This window comes from Prionailurus bengalensis, chromosome C2 (genome assembly GCF_016509475.1).
Source record: "Prionailurus bengalensis isolate Pbe53 chromosome C2, Fcat_Pben_1.1_paternal_pri, whole genome shotgun sequence".
In the NCBI taxonomy this organism is placed as follows: domain Eukaryota; kingdom Metazoa; phylum Chordata; class Mammalia; order Carnivora; family Felidae; genus Prionailurus; species Prionailurus bengalensis.
The window spans coordinates 115,646,507-115,658,661 of NC_057350.1; the positions used below are offsets into that span (position 1 = coordinate 115,646,507).

Here is a 12,155-nt window from a genome sequence, read left to right on the forward strand (position 1 = left end):
TCATGACCTGAGCCGAAGTCGGATGGTCAGCCGACTGAACCACCCAGGCGCCCCTGTTTGCATTCATTTAACATAAACACGGAATACCTTTGTTTTTTCTTTTGGACAGCTAAAGCTTCTAAATATTTTTATGATGGAAAAATTCAAATGTACAAAGACAGAAAAAATAGTAGGATAAAACTTCATGCACTCATCATGCATCTTCAATAAATATTAACTAGTGGCCAATCTCATTTCATTCCAAAATACCAGCGTGTTTCTCTAAAAGGTACATGTAAATCTTAAAATAATAACCATTCCCTTGAAATGAGATATGGCTTCAGCATTTGTAGAGTTTGGTGGAGTATAGGCTGAAGAGCAAGAAGGGTGCCCTGGGATTTAACAATTTCGCCCACAAACATTTGTAGGTTTAAATATTTATTCCAAAACAGAAGGGCCATTGTATTCCCTGGTGGCTCTACAGTTGCAATTGGTTGGCACCTGCAAAGCCATTTCTAACATCCTCTCATTATTATTTATGGGTTGATGGATAATATGTATTTGGTTAAAGCGACCTGGGGGAGCTTTTCCTGTTCTCATAGAGGCTGCTGGGGCCGGGAGTGTTTATACAGTCACAAAGTAGCAGGGAACGCAGCTCTGAGATGCTCCAGATGCAGGACAAAGCTACTTTTCTCATGCTCTGTACCAGGCTCTGGCCAGTGACACCACTTCCTTAATGTGCTGTCAGTGATTTTGCCTTTCTCTGGCCCCAGTGTCTTGTACAACAGCAAGAAGAAGATACACAGGAGACCGTGTCCTCCATAAACACGTGGTGGCCTTCCATTGTATTTGCACTGCTCATCAGAACTTACAAAGCATTTCGGAGATGGTGTCACCTTTGACCATCACCATAACGTGGCTAGGTGGGTATTATTGTGCCGGTTTTATGGTGAGTGAACCAAAGATCAAAGTTAAGACACTTTTATCAAGGTCATGCAGGAGATGAGGCTGGGACCGAGCCCTCTGGAAGGAACATGGTGGTTTTGTTTTTCTGGGCTGTTTCTGGACTAAAGCTTTTATTTTTGTTTCTTAAATAAATTCTGAAATTATAAAGGATAAAGGAAAAACGTGTGGAATGAGTTTACAGTGAAGCATGTTAAACTTCATTTTTTAAAAATGTCTTATTTATTCTTAAGAGAGAGAGAGAGAGAGAGAGAGAGAGAGAGAGAGAGAGAACGGGAGCAGGTGAGCAGCAGAGTGAGAGAGGGACACAGAATCTGAAGCAGGCTCCAGGCTCTGAGCTGTCAGCACAGAGCCCAATACGGGGCTTGAACTCATGGAGTATGAGATCATGACCTGAGTCGAAGTCGGACCCTTAACCGACTGAGCCACCCAGGCGCCCCTACAGTGAAGCATTTTAAAGGAACAAGGCAATAGTAGACCTTCTCTTCCTTCTTGTACCTCCTAACTGGAAGCGAAGATGCCCTTTGTCTTCTCATGGAGGGATGGGTCTTATTAGGATGATCCCTATATTAACAGTAGAAATAGAGTCAATGTGTTGATTCCAGGGTAAAACAAGTGTTCTTTGTCTGGGTGCAGGGATAGAATTCAGCAGCCCATGCACTTGGATGAAGAAAAAATACTGTTTTTATTTTTAAAGATTAAAAATATTTTAAGTGCATTTATTTATTTTGAGAGAGACAGAAACAGCATGAGTGGGGGACCGGCAGAGAGAGAGGGAGACAGGGAATCCCAAGCAGGCTCGCACTCTCAGCATGGAGCCTCATGTGGGGCTCAAACTCACAAACCACGAGATCGTGACCTGAGCTGAAACCAAGAGTCAGATGCTTAACCAACTGAGCCTCCCAGGCACCACTGAAGAAAAAATATTTTTTTTTAAATTTCTTGAACCTCTAGTAGTCTCCACAATTATAAATGTAGATTCTGAATCACAATTATTAACTGTTCCTGTGAATCTGCCACCAGGAGAAATCAAAGACTTGTTCCTATCACATTAGGACTATTGCAAATATCTTGAAATATCCTTTATACTCATCACTACTTCAAAATATGGTAGGTATGAGACCTGCAGCTGGATCTTTTTATTTAGTGTGTTAATAAAGACACATATTATTTTTATTATGAAGTTTAGAAAGCCATTTTGATCATTGTATTTCTAGAACAGAGGGTTGCTGGAGGGGAGCTAGGCAGGGAGATGGGCTAACTGGGTGATGGACATTAAGGAGGGCACTTGTGATGAGCTCTGGGTATCATATGTCAGTGATGAGTCCCTAAATTCTACTCCTGAAACTAATATTACACTATATGTTAATTAACTAGAATTTTAAAAAAAACTTGAAACAAAAAAAATAGAAAAATTTTTGAATCTTGAGCAAAACATAAACATGTGGATTATCTATTTTCAGTGCAATCATATGTATTTTATTTTATGCATTTAGAAACAGTACTCTGAGAAGGGGTATAGGTATCACCATGTTGTCACAGGCGTGCGTGGTACAAGTTTTAAAAACTTGCTTTGAAGGAACAAAAAAATCTTAAATTATTCCCAGGCAACAAAATTTGCAAAAAATTTTTGGAGGAAGGAACTGAGTTGAGGCACCAGTTCCTCAGTCTCATTGCATTTTCTATCTCTACTTGGCACACTGAATTCCTGAAAAACGTGTCAATTTGTGCCATAAACATTCGTAGAGAATGATGCTCCTTTGTCTTCATGGAGGAATGAACGGACTGCTAAAAACACACTGAGTCTGGTTCATGGGACACTTCCCAAAAGGAGAGATGGTTTAAGATGGAGAGTAAAGCAGAAGGGGGGGGAATACCTGCATCAGGGAATTAGCCGAGGACAGAATCTTACATGATAGACCTTCTGCACTGAGTCTGAAAACCACATTTCTCTTCATGTGGGAAAGCATGTCATGACCTAACCTTTCTGTGTCCTCTCAACCAGAGGTAATCAAATTACGCATGAAATAATTTAATAATTTTATTTTCAGTTGGCAAGCACTAAATTTCATGTTAAATCTGTCCGCATATGGGAAGATATTTGTGGCAGTAACATCTCCTATTATGTGCTATTCTCAGAATCTATTATATTACAATTCTTAACCTAGGTATGGAAGTGAAAAGGTCTAAGCATCTGACCAATATAATTTGATGATTCATATATACCGGGAGGAATTCAGGACTTCCATATGATTTTTCTGATAAAACCCTCCTGATAGTCTTTTACTTTGCTACTGGAAATCATTTCGCTTGGCTTGCTATTTCTTCTGACATATGTTCCAACTGAGCAGAATCTTTGAGAAATTAGATAACCATTAAGGACAGTATGTAGAGCATAATGTGTAGAAAGAGCAACAGGCAGAACCAATATGTGGTTGCTTCCTTTATAGCTTATATATTTTTTAAATTTTTTAATGTTTATTTATTTTTGAGAGAGATAGAGAGACAGAGCGTGAGGGGAGGGGGAGGGGCAGAGAGAGAGGAAGACACAGAATCTGAAGCAGGCTCCAGGTTCCGGGCTGTCAGCACAGAGCCTGACGTGGGGCTCGAACCCACGAACCGTGAGATCATGACCTGAGCCAAAGTCAGACACTCAACCGACTGAGCCACCCAGGCGCCCCTATAGCTTATATTTTTATGATGCAAACTCTATGGTTCATAAATAGACCATATTTTTCATATCCCCCAAGATTTGCCCTGGTTCCTCTCCCAGGAACGTTATTCTGCTCTCATTTACCCTCTGCAAACTCAAGATCTGCTAAGTCATCATTTCTTGCAAAAACTTACCCTGATCCTTCCTCTCATTCCAGGTTGGGTTACCTGCCCCTCTGTACCATTAAAGTCCTCTGTCCTCCTTCTAGAGACATGAACTGTTGTCACTTCCCCCTACCCATACCTGCCCCTCTGTGCTCAACATTATGCTCTAGCCTATGAACATCTGGAGGACTGGAATCCCACCTTTGAGTTATAGGCAAATATTAGGCACTCAATAATTTTTTGTAGAATTAATTGAAATAATAATGTAGCCAACAAATAAGACTAATGCGACAGGAAACTTGAAGACTGAAGGGTGGATAGGGAAGGGTGGAGAGGCAAGTCAGTCCTAGGCAGTTTCATTTCCAAGATGCCAATAGAAGCGTGTGTGTGTGTGTGTGTGTGTGTGTGTGGTGTATGCACACATGCACAGGCATCCATGTTTGCATGGGAGTAGTGGTAGTACAGGGGAGGTGAGATTTATACTTGACTCTAGATAGATACTTCCAATGTAGCCATACAAATGTCACACTGCCACTTTCCGACGTGCAAATGCTACATTTCTCTAAATCAGAGAAGTTGGTTCTGTACTTCCACCCACGTGACTGGCAGAAAAACTCAACCTCAGTCGTGTTTGGGAATTCTCTCTCATCCTCCAGGGGTTCATGCAAGGATCTCCTGGTATTTGAGATGCCATACTCTGCAGAGTCCTGATCACCTCCTCCGTTTGCTGTGACTCGTCAGTTTCCAAGGTATTGGTCAGGCAATGTGTTCCAGGAAGACCTGGATGCTTGTCCTGCTGGTCCACTCCTCTACCACACACGGGCCCACAGAGGCCCTCAAGACCTCAGAGTCTCCAAAAAGACTGAGGAAAACCAGCCTTCCTTGATTAGGTGGTTTGTGTGCCTTCAACTCCAAAGCCCTAACCTCCATGCTCTCCTCTGGGGAACACATTCTGGGGACATTTTTTGTACCGGGTGTAATCGGGGGAAAAAAGGAACTGGAAAAGTCACTTGTTCCTTTCTTAACAACTCACCTGGCTACACAGTTTCTTCAGAAGCAACAGGAAGTTTTATCTCCCTCCTTCCTCCCGAAGATCCCTGGCCCCCGCCCCAATCAACTGGCGATCCAGCCACTTTTTCTCTTTCAGCGTCGACGAGCTCAAAGCACAGAGCCTTGGCGGTTGTCCCGGTTTTCTTCATCCTGTTCATGACTCCAAAGAAAACACATTTCTGACTCAAAAACAAGCCAGGGGTTTCTGTTGAGACCTCAAATATTTTCCCAGAGTCCGTCATGAAAATAAGGTTATGTTGTAATTTTTAAGTGATTTGTTCGACTTCTTGTGGCAAGACTCTGCTATAGTTTTGCTTGTCGTGCAAATAGCCTTGAGTCTGCTTCTAAACAAAATGTTTTCCAAAAACAAACGCAGGCTTCCCTCTGCTGACCCAGATCTCAAGGAGAATCAGCATTTGTTATCATAATGCTCCACACAAATACTTACAAACACAATTGTTTTGCAACTTGAATGCTGTTGGCAGTCAACACTCATACCAGTATTGTTACTTGGACTCAGCATTAATATTTTCTTCAGAATATTTTACTTTGGTAGTATAAATGTTCCCTATATTGCTGAAGACACACGAGAGAAGCGTGGTCATCAGTGTATTGCACTGAAACTTGGCTTCATTTCAAAAACGGTAGGAAATTCACGACAGAAGTTTGGGGAAGAAGAAATCTTTTAGTGATCTAATCCCATAATATTTGTGCTTTCTTACAAATAGTAGTAATTAGGCTGCGCTTGTGACAACACTAAAAATCTACCCCATTCAATGAGTAAGACTCCGTTTTAAAATAAGTATATTATGAAACGTGAACAAGTAATATTGGAGACTAAAAATGCGTAACTGGTGAACATTCATGTGCTTCTCTTCACTGCCCAGTAGGAATAATTCTGCCAGTGCCAGCTCGCTTCGTGAGCATTTGTGATGCAGCAGAAGTAGAGACGAGACCGCAGGGTCTGCTTTGAATTGGAATAGGCTAGATTTTACTTCTGGAATAGCAAATGCTAAAGGTATAAGGAAAGGCAAGAGCCAAGGAAGTCTTGGGAAGGTTTTTGAAATTTTTATTAAATTATTTTTTTAAATTCTTATTTATTTTTGATAGAGAGAGAGCGAGGGAGCGAGCGCGTGCGTGTGCAGGGGGAGGGGCAGAGAGAGGGAGACACAGAATCTGAAGCAGGTTCCTGGCTGTGAGCTGTCAGCACAGAGTCCGACACAGGGTTCGAACCCACGAACTGTGAGATCATGACCTGAGTCAAAGTTGGACGATTCACCAACAGAGCCACCCAGCCTCCCAGGAAGCCTTGGGAACGTTTTATTGGGGGTTTGGACAGAGTAAGAGGTTAAAATGATAAAACCCTCAGGGCTTCGCTCCAGGTCAGGCTGTGTGTGGTTCCAAAGACAGGGTGGGGACTGGACTTTGAAAAGTTCTGTTGTGGCTGTGTATAGCAACCCCCTTGACAGACGCTAGCAAGGAATTTTTAAATGCCGGGTTTTATTTAACTTTTGAATAGATGATACCATCACAACATTCAAAAATTAAATGTAGTATGAACTGCATCAGGGAAAAAAGTCTCCCTAACACTCCAGGCCCTCAACCACCCAGTTCACATCCCTGGAGGCCACCAATATTTCCAGCTGCTTGCCTGTCTTCCAGAGGTATTTTACACACATACAAGCAGATAGGCATTCATATTATATAATGCCCCCCCCCCACTTTTTATACAAGTGGTAGAACACTGCACACATTGTTCTGAGTGCTGCTTTACTGTCTTTCTTCACAATATTTGGGATATTGTTTCATTTTATTAAAGAGATTCCTCTTTTTTTTTTTTTTGCAGCTGCAAAGTATTCCACTATAGCAATGCACAAATATTGTTTAGCCAGGTCACACTTTTGGAAGCTTCCCATCCCATGTTATATATCACAGCAAGGCAATGCTGTTCAATGCAATGCAATGAACTGCTCTGTTCTTAATTTACTTTGTGCCATGCACCCCTTTGGTCGTCTGGTAAAGCCGATGCATTTCTTCTCACCATAATGTATAAAACAAAATCCTTGAGATTAAAAAGAAATCAACTACACTGAAATACAGTTATCAAAATATTTTTTTTATTTAAAAATATGTGCACTTATTTATTCATGAGTTAAGACACAAGATCTAGTGGTGGGCCTAATAACTACTCTAATATCGAAGTATGGACGAAATAAATGATATTGCAGAATGGCTACAACAACTGAAGTATGCATAGAAGATCTGATTTTTACTGGTAACAAAGGCTCAGGTTGACACTATTGTGGCTTCCTGCCTACTTTCATAATGAAAGGAAATGATAAATTTCGGTTAGAGTTTAATGAAAACCAAAACACAATTTCTCCCCCTTCCAATCTGGTAAGTCCCCTAGATTTTCCTGTGCAGCCCTTATCAAGAAGCCCTAGTGTATACATGCATCATTTTCTAAATATTCAAGTATCTTTGTATACATTTGTAAGTTGCCAGAAGTGTTTTAAATGAGCAGATATGAACACATTTGTCATTGAATGCCTGCTGTCAAACTGCCGGAAATACAGGCATTTCACCAGCATTAAAGGAAGGTGTGTGAGCAAGCATTTTCATCTTTGCCAATCTGAGAGATGAAAAACAGTATCCTGGTGTAGTTTTATTTTGGGTTTGTCTTATTAAAAGCAAACCTGAGCATCTTATCATATATTTAAGAGCCATTTCCTATCTGTTCACGTCTTTTGCTTACGGTTTTATCGGTTCCTTTGCAGGTTTGTTGCTGCATCTATCACCACGACGAGGATGTAAACAGCGCCCCCTGGAGTTAAGCACAGAGACCCTACTTACTGGTCAAGGTGAAGATTTACATTGCTATCCATTGTATTTTTACCTCAGATTATTGTTTCTTTGAGTCATCCAAATAGATTAAAATAGAATGTGGAATCCTTAGGGCACTAGTCTTATTTAGGGAACAGTGTGGTCTAAGATGAAGTCTGAAAGAAGTCACAGCAATTTCATAAATGCAGTTATTGCTGGCAAGGGAAATGTCATGGAAAAGGTTTGATAGAATGTTTACTTCGACTTTTTTTCAAGTCTGTAATTATGTACTATTTGTACGCAACAAACAAATGATAAGAATGAATACACGTGGTGAAAATTCAAATAATACAGAGGAGTATGAAAAGAACAGTAAAAGAATCTCTTTTCCCAGTGTCACTCCAACATCGGAATTTTAAGAACAATTACACTGGGGATGTTCCTTGAGCCCAAACTGTGATTTTGAAATACGTTTTCCCACTACAAAGATCCAGGGCTTCTGAGAGAAATAATGGGTTCCAGGTCTAGGGCAGGAAATGTACAAAATGAGCCTGGTGCTTCATGTTATACCAGATAGCAAGAAGTTACCAAAGACTAGTAGGTCATAGCAAAAGGACACAGGACTCAACTTGACCTGAGAGGGAACATCTTGAGCATCAGTATGGATAATAACTGCCATGGCCTGAAGTGCAAACCAGAATACTAAACTGAAATAGTATACAAAATAAAAAATAATTGGTCACATTGGGAGGACAATTGTTCACACAGGGACACAGCAAAGGTCCAGCCAGGAACATGACTTTGATAGGCAAACTAGCCAATCTAGAGCCTCTTCTCTCAGGTTCATGATTTCGGGAGGCCCCATTCTTCTGCCTTGACCATCCCAGGTTGCCAGGCAACCCGGGACCATTCCTACAGCTGAGAGCTCACCGAAATTATTCAAACTAGCCACATTTTAAATTATTTAGCCAGCCCTGCTTTGACTTGCCCTTCAGCTTCAATAAAGGTGGCCTAGGCTCTGCTGACTCCTGCCCCTCTGCCTGGTGTTTTTTCCAGGTGGCCCTGTGCTTCCTGTCTCTAGGGCTGTGAGTATAATCTATTTTGTTTCCCCAAACTTCTTTGTCTCCTCTGGCCATATCCGACTGACCATCGCATAAAAGAACACAGAACACTGGATAAGACATCCCAGAATTATCTTGTGTTTCCCTTTCTTCAGTTCTAGAATCAACCATTTCTTCAAGGAGTCCTGATTCCTTTTATTGCAGAATGGTATTTAGAAACCAGTATCTGAGCACTAAGTATATTTTATGTACAGTGTACAATGCTTTTGTCAATATTTGCTCTTATCTGACCAAGCCCACCAGGTTGGAGGCGGTATGATGTCGCAGTTAAGAGAGGGGGCTCTGGATTCAGACTGCCTGAATTCAAATCCTAGCCATCAGGTTCAAGGTTTGAGGACTTGGGAAAGTCATTTAAGCTCTTCAATTTTATCACCCGTATGATGATGTATAGTACCTACCTCAAAATGTTGTTGTGAAAATTTAGTGAGCTAGACAACTAAAGTTCTCAGACGTGCATGCATGACACACAGGAATTACTCAATTGATATTTGTGGAATGAATGATCCTCATTCATTGATCAGAAATTCTTTCAGAAGAATGAAAATGAGAGGAAAATTCTGATTCATATCCTTTCCAGAAAATGAATAAAAAATGAATTTGTTAGAGATCCTTAAAAATGTTTTCCTTAAAAATTCCCCACAATAATTGTATTTTATTTTTTGAGAGAGAGAGAGCGCATGCGTGCGCACATGAGTGGAGGAGGGGCAGAAGGAGAGGGACAAGGAATTTTAAGCAGGCTCCATGAGCTAGATCTCACCACCGGGAGATCACGACCCCAGCCGAAGTCAAGAGTCAGACGCTTAACTGACTGATCCACCCAGGCGCCTCTCCCACCTCCAACAATAATGTTGTTGTTTTTTTTTATGTTTTATTTAGTTTTGAGAGAGAGACAGACAGACAGACAGAGCACGTACAGGGAGAGGGCAGAGAGAGAGGGAGACACAGAATCTGAAGCAGGGCTCAAACTCAGGAACCATGATATCATGACCTGAGCCGAAGTTGGACACTTAGCCTACTGAGCCACCCAGGTGCCCAATAATAAGTTTTAAATTATCTTTCATATATTGTGAGCAGTGAAAGGACATGCCTATGTAATGTCACATACATGATTTTAGGGAAAAAATGCTTTCCACTTGTCTATGTTCATGTTCTTTTTTCTAATTATAAAAAAAGTCGAAAGAAACACGCAAGCCTGGTGCCAATGTAGATGTGATGCTGTATCTGGGCTCCTGATTCCTAAAAGTATCAAGTCATGGCAGAACACACCAGGAACCCTGGAAAGGCAGTCAGGAAGGTGGGGGAGGAGGGCGGTCTAGAAGGAGCACGCCCTACAGTCATTCTCCCCGGTGTTGTCTTGAGGGGGCGTGAGAGCTGCCAGAACCTGCATGTGCAAAAAGAGATGCAAGGCAAAGCAGGGATTCCACATCCCCAGCTTGCTTTTAATAGCATTCCCTCCACAACTGGCATTTCTATCCCAGATTCCTGATTCAGTGACTCATAGGGAGAGCCTAAGGGATCTCACCAGAGAAGCTTATTTGGTTCCTACTGGGCAGGAATTAATGCATTACAGGTATTCTAGATAATTTTTAGGCTTCAAGTTGGTGTTTCAGTCCCTTTGCAATTCTTGCTCAAGTCTTTTCCTCATCTTGTAAATCTGAAAAGGTAACTTCCAAACCACTTTTTTGAAAACCCATGACTCTGCAGAATCTTTCAGTCATTTGAAATGGGGCAGACTAATTATTTAACATAAAAATGGAATGGATTTCACATCAGCATTCCCATAGTAGGCTACTACTGTGTTTTTGTAACCTAACACAATGAAAGGCGTTGTCACTAGATGATTCAGCTAGTTAGAATCTCAGCTCCCTTTCTGGGGAGGAAATTTGAGGCATGGCGTTTATATTAGATGCTAGGGTAGTGCTTACCCGGACAGTAATGCTTCAATTCTCCTCCATCAATGCCAGGCAGAGACTATGAACAAGGAGATAGGAAGTTAGGTCAACCAGCCACCTTGGCCAGAAGCAAGCAAGCATTGTAGCCAACCCAAATCTGTCATGTTTCCTTGGTATCTGTCTGTCCCTCTCACACACACAACACATGCGCGCACACACACACACACACACACACACACGGAGTCTCAATTGCTCCATTGCTGTAATGCCCTTCTCAGTAAAATTCCCTAGGGCAAAATCAACAGTTACCTGAGTTCTCAGCTCATTCAGTATCAGTGGGAAGCGTGCCATGTTGGACTTTGACTGACAGTCACAAAAAACCAGTTTGACTGAGAGTGGCAAGGCCACGAGGTCTGAGTAGAGTATTAACTCACCAACTTGGAATGGTTCCTTGGAGAACGCTCACATTGCCTCTTATTTATGCTTCAGCCTAAGTCTCCAAGTGTGTCGAAGTCATAGAAACGACTAAACAAATGTACAGCAGGAAGATTTGTTATTCAGAACTCAACCACACACACACACATAAAAGCTCCTCTGTCACCAGGGATCCCTGGAAAGTGGTATCTAAAAATCTGCTCTGAGTCGACTGCCTTCACTTCTCATCTTTGTGTGATCTTTGACTCCCAACTGATAGAAGCCCCATGGAACCAAATTTTAATTGGCATGAGAGCAAGAGGGGGAGAGTTTCACCCCCACTTTTCTGAAAAAAGGCATGCATATTTTTTATCTAAGGTCCAAGGCCACGTGGGGGAATCCTTTTCCATATTAGACTGGAGTAAAGAAAATGAAAATAAGCTTTATTGTTTCTTTCCTGTACTAAGTGTAGGAAAAAAATTACTCTTTTTTTTTTGTTTTTACTTTTAATTGTGCTCATATCTTAATTGTTGACAGTTCTATTTTGCTACAGGAAAACCAAGTTTATTGAATACCACCATAGCCTTAGTAGTGTGCCCACCAGAGTTCTGATAATTTCACTCAGACTGGTGTAAAGTCTTCCTATTTGAAAAACACTGGATTGATTTTTAGAAAGATTTAAAAAAAATTTTTTTTTAATCTTTATTTATTTTTGAGAGAGAGAGAGAGAGACAGAACGCAGGCAGGAGAGGAACAGAGAGAGAAGGAGACACAGAATCCAAAGCAGGCTCCAGGCTCTGAGCTGTCAGCACAGAGCCCAATGCAGGGCTCAAACTCATGCAGTGAGATCATGACCTGAGCTGAAGTTGGAGGCTTAACTGACTGAGCCACCCAGGTGCCCCCAGATTGATTTTAAAATCATTTATCGGGGCGCCTGGGTGGCGCAGTCGGTTGAGCGTCCGACTTCAGCCAGGTCACGATCTCGCGGTCCGTGAGTTCGAGCCCCGTGTCAGGCTCTGGGCTGATGGCTCGGAGCCTGGAGCCTGTTTCCGATTCTGTGTCTCCCTCTCTCTCTGCCCCTCCCCCGTTCATGCTC

General features: G+C 41.8%; 1 non-coding gene across 1 annotated transcript; it reads right to left on the bottom strand.

Annotated features, from left to right (window-relative positions):
• Nucleotides 1–3,533: 3,533 nt before the first annotated feature.
• On the bottom strand, nucleotides 3,534–3,618 carry TRNAQ-UUG. The gene has a single exon. It is a non-coding gene; the product is annotated as a tRNA-Gln (tRNA).
• Nucleotides 3,619–12,155: the final 8,537 nt, after the last annotated feature.